The sequence below is a fragment of the Sipha flava genome, unplaced genomic scaffold (genome assembly GCF_003268045.1).
Source record: "Sipha flava isolate LNK unplaced genomic scaffold, YSA_version1 550_pilon_pilon, whole genome shotgun sequence".
Classification (NCBI taxonomy): domain Eukaryota; kingdom Metazoa; phylum Arthropoda; class Insecta; order Hemiptera; family Aphididae; genus Sipha; species Sipha flava.
Genome location: NW_020273533.1, coordinates 2,297 through 7,481, shown reverse-complemented (window position 1 = coordinate 7,481; position 5,185 = coordinate 2,297). Strand labels below are relative to the sequence as shown.

The window sequence follows — 5,185 nt, the reverse complement described above, 5'->3', positions numbered from 1 at the left end:
CCTTAATTTTTATGTGCAGAAGGGAAAATAATTGGTAGATTTGATTAAAGTGGTCGATGGATTCTAAATCAACGAAGAACAGCGGGAGTGGGTGTTTGCTAATCTCGTGTAGGACATTCATGACTTGTCTGACTTCGAAGAGGCGCGTCTCGAGTTCAGATTTTAATAGTTCAATTTGCGTAGTACGGTACAGATTGTGGATAATTATCCTTATGGGTTTATCTTCAGCGAGTTGGTATGTGTGGTATTTGGCGTTATGTTCTTTTAAATAACGTATTAGAAGTTTATAATATTCGCGATTGGCGGTCTGTATTTTTCAGCTTTGAAGTTATCAACTCTTATCAACTCAATTAAAGTTGTACAGAAACCTGGAAAGTCATTTATTCCTTTCATAAATAGCGGGTGAGGTGGTTTGGCCGGACCGTGATGTCGGGATCTTTGGATACCACGTATGCGTTAGAAACCGAGTCGGTAGGTTCGGCAATCATAAGTGGTTCATAGCGATTACGTGTTGAGAAAAAAAGCTTTTTGGTTTTTGGTTGAGGATTTTTTGCAGAAGAGAGATTGGAGATGGTAGAACCGGATTATGATTAACTTGACAGGTTTCTTTTACCTGTTTGAGTAGTCCATTTTCCATTTTCAGGGCTATTCGTAATGTTGTGTTGGGTACTGTGGCCTGGGTTGTTCATTTCAGAGTTTTGTGTTTCTGCTAGGTGAGCGGGTTGTATAGTGTTGGTATTTTTATCACATTTGATAAATGGCTAATGTTTGTTTTGGGTGGCATAATTAGTGAGCGAAGGTCACGAGCCGCTGACCGGTGAACGCGATAACGTGCTACTTGTGCGGCACAACGATAATTAGGTAATCGCACTTGTCAAATATTAGAAAAACTACATTTTTAAGTACGACGGAAACAATAAGGACAACAGCTGATTCAATTATTGACAGTTGATTACACTCGGCGTTGGCTATTATTTGAGCTAAATTTTAACTTTATAGGTTTACAAAAAAGTAGAAACAGCAGCGATTACGCGTAACTAACATAAAGAGGTGTGCGTCGTGCGCAGTGCAAACGGTGATTGTATTATTTAAACCTAAGAATATTTTACGTCGATTATTAAGTATTATGATTTAATGCCAACTTTGATAGTCTATATGCTGTATTGTGTTGGGGTTGAGATATGATGATTTCACGCAGTGGATTCGAATTGATCAGAGGGAATAAAAATCCCCGTTCGTCTTGGTTAACTCTCCAATTCAAGTGGTTTGCGGATACGTTTTTCATAACGCGTTGTGCGGAACAATTATAACTGAACGTTTTTTTTTTTTTTTTACTATCTGTATTTTCATTTTATGCAACAAGTAAATTTGATAATTGTTGAATAACGGGAAAGGGAAGTCACCCATTGGCAACACCGCCCCGTTGAAAATTTTCAAGGAAAAGTAGAAGCCTACACCAGTTGCCTTTTAAGGCACTTGGAATTTGCTCGGATGGAAGATGAGTGATAATATAATTTGAGCGAGGACTGTAAGTTGTATGGGTTTTTTGTAGGTAAGCGTAGTAAGTTTATTCAAAGATTGAACGTCATTGTGTGGAATGTATCGCGTTGGTCGAATAATTAAAAATATAAAATATTTATTTCGTCGTCGTAGTCATATTGTTAAGGCTACGCGTCGCGCGTACCGTATCTAAATTGTGTACAGACGTATAAATTATGCAACACGTAGAGGTACAATTTTAGAAGCGGAAGAGACAATCAGTGCCGTTCCTAAGTTCTGTGAGGCCCTGGGTATCATTAGAATTCGAGGCCCAACAATATTATATCGAAATCCATAGTTACACCACAATAGCGGTCCTCAATCAATATATCTATAATCTATTTATGCATGGTAAGTTGTATATATATATATATTATTATATAAACGCGAGGCTCTAGGAGGCACGAGGCCCTGGACAAGTGCCACGTTTACCCTGTCCTTGAGACGGTACTAGAGACAATGGTGGTTTGAAGTAAAACTGCATCCCATTGGACGACCAAAGGGTATCGAAGGGACGTGTACGACGACCTTATTCAGCGAATGTGTGAATGTTATTCGGTGAGCGGTGCTGTATCGAAGGAATTCCTTCGGTTTGGACGCGATTTTTCGATGTTTTAGTCTTCGTCGACATTTGGTGTCATAATAATTTTAATAATATTTTAATATTTCAATAATTGTATTAAATCATACACGATTTCTTATAATATATTTAAATGATTTACATTTATAAAAAGTATTGGAGCGAACCCAACACTATGGGTTCAAACACATTTTGAATACAAATTTAGACGGTTTTGTACTCTTCAAATGAGAACATTGTCACAAAATCAGCACTTGCCGTCGACAAGTCGTCGTCGCTCGAAATCGTTTCATTGAACATTTTCAGTTGTTAGTTAAATTTCAAACGTTGGAAAACATCAAATCGCAGCGCAAACGACGAAATCGAAATGACTTTGGGGACGGTGTGCTAACTTGGCTCTCGGATCTGACACAGAACGCGGTGACGTTGACGTTCGGTCTCGTCCCGGTCAGGTTAGCGGTGCGGACGTAGTGTCTTGAAAGGGCGTATGCGCCAAACACCGGCGGCGGCTTCTGGAGGAAAACAACGGGTCCGAAACACGGCCGACGAACCGTGTTATGTTTTCGGGGTCGCGTGTCCGGCGGCGGTTTCGCGGATTATGCGCGATCGCGCGTCGTGCGTTACCATCGTCATCACCGTCGGTGCATGAACATACGTAACGTGTACGAAAGAACATTAATCGTTCCGCTTCCGCACGGCGAAGACGGCGGATATTACATCGACATCAAACGGTTCGACGTTTGAACGCATTTCAATTGATCTGCGACGATATCCAATTTCGGTACGCAATGAAAATTAAAAAAAAAAAAAAAACGTCAACCAAAACGTAATCGCGACGTGCGGTGCGAGCTTTTAAATCGGACCTGCACGTGGTCAAGTGATTCTTATGTTTTATTATAATAGAATACGGTTGTCCGCGGTCAAAACAACCGTCATTCGCTTTCACGTCGTACAATGAGAGTAAATATTTTCGTTCGATATCTTCCGAACGCAGGGATTGTTTTGTTTGTCAACTGTACCGGAACCCGATAAACGTAGTACACGGACGTCAACAGTTGAAAATCGCTGTTTTATTGCCCGCGCGTAAACGATCGGCATTAACATTTGACACGTCGACGAACCGCAATCGATTCCTAGTGGTTTAAATGTCCTTTGCACATCAACTAGACGTGACGTTGTACCACTGTGCCCAGTACACGTTGTAAGTGTTCGCCGAACGTATACGCAAAGGTATACGTATGCGCGAACAGTGTTTAACACTCCTCGGATCAGATGAGCTACGAGGGAAATCAAAAGTATACGTCGCGGACCGTCCGATGAACGAGTTTTGTATTTTCCGTTTTTATGGTCGTTTTTTTTTTTTTTTTTTTTTATTGAAACGACTTCGCAGCTACAACACGACTTGTCGCGATACAAACAATGGACGCGTGTGGATGTACTGTTCATCGGCAATAACGTTTCGGGCCGCCCGCGTTCGGGTTCGCGTCAACGGCAACGGGAAGCGGTAACTCGCGAGCTCCTACGCGGGTCACCGACGGAACAGACCTGCAGTGGACTTTTGAGCCGTCAGAACATGTGTTCGGTTTGACCAGGTCCGTTGCGGGAGGGTTACGAAAAACCGCAGGACTACACGTGCACAGGCGTTTGAGCCGGTCAGGAGAGCGGAGGCCACGAGAGGACTGGGCGACGACGACGACTAGTGTCTTTGTGTGTCCGTTCGGTGAAGACAATCATGCGTGAAGTAACTGTAGGCGTTATGCACGGACGAAACGAGAATCTGTTTACCATGCGTTTCCGTTGGATGAACTCGACTGGAATGCTGCGCGAGTGTCTCGCGTGATTTCGATTAATCTTTAACGTGTTACCTACATCGTTTTTTTTTTCTCTCTCTCCGTCTTCTTCGCTCTCAACTCGCACGCGTTGTACGTATTTGCATGTGCGTGCGCGTGTAAATTATATTTGTACCGACCGTTCTCGCGATGCGCATATTTTTATTTTTCTACTGTCGTTGTCGTCGTGCGCGGTCATAATGTGCACGGTACACGGACATTTCCTTTCGGTACTTTCGTTTGTTTCGTATTTAATTCCATACGTTTATTTCTCGCACGCGTACGCCACCGTTTTACGTACATGTATACGTTTGTATTTATAATATGTACGCGATGCACTTGGCAAATCGTACGCGAACGACTCGAAACGGACACCGTCGCGACGCCATTGCCGCTGCAGGTCGTGCACACCACCGCCGCGCGTTCGGATCGGGTATTTACTTGTTGTCGCGACCGTCACGGCGATTGTATTTCTTTTTTTTTTTTTTTTATACGGTTTTTTCTTCTCATCGCGCCTCCGTTCTCCCGGTCGCCCGCCACTTTCCCCTCCTGGAGTTTTGACTCCATAACCCGGTCGTTCACAACGTATTATCGGCTAATATAACTACGTCGAGACTTTGACGCGTAAAAAATACGCTCGTTGTACAATGCGGTACAGTGCAGGTGCACCGCACAAGGCGGGGTTCGATCCTCCTCACCGTCGGAATCGTAAAAAAAAAAAATAATTATACTTACACCCCACGTTTAACAATCGATACAGTTTTCGTAAAAAACGTACTAGACATGTACGAAGGCAATTGACCACGTTTCCGTTCGTCAATAGTTTTCGTTGATGCAGATAAGTGGCGGCCCTTGAAAACCGTAAAACCGTACCGGGAATATTAATTATTATTTTGTCCAGGACCAGTCGACATAGCGATCCAGCCGTAGGCGATGGCAGTCCAAGACGGGAACGTCTCGTTTGCCGTGCACGTTGAACTGGAGACAAAACCGGAAGCCTGTGTGACCAGAAGAAAAAAATAATGCGGACATTTTTCACGCGCTATGTGCGCCGCGTATTTATAACATTTTCGTTTCGACGGAATCCAGCTCGTGACGGGGTTTTCGTGTACGTAAACGAGAACGGCAGATGGCTCGTCGGCCCCGGCGGCTGCGGACCCCTTTGCGTTCACCGCGGTAAGTACGCATTATTTTTCTCTTCTTTTACCGGTGCACGAAGATATTTTTATTTTATTTT

The 5,185-nt window shown here is 43.4% G+C and overlaps 1 pseudogene; it reads right to left on the bottom strand.

Annotated features, from left to right (window-relative positions):
• Positions 1-276: 276 nt before the first annotated feature.
• On the bottom strand, positions 277-689 carry LOC112691028 (annotated as a pseudogene).
• Between the last annotated feature and the right edge of the window lie 4,496 nt (positions 690-5,185).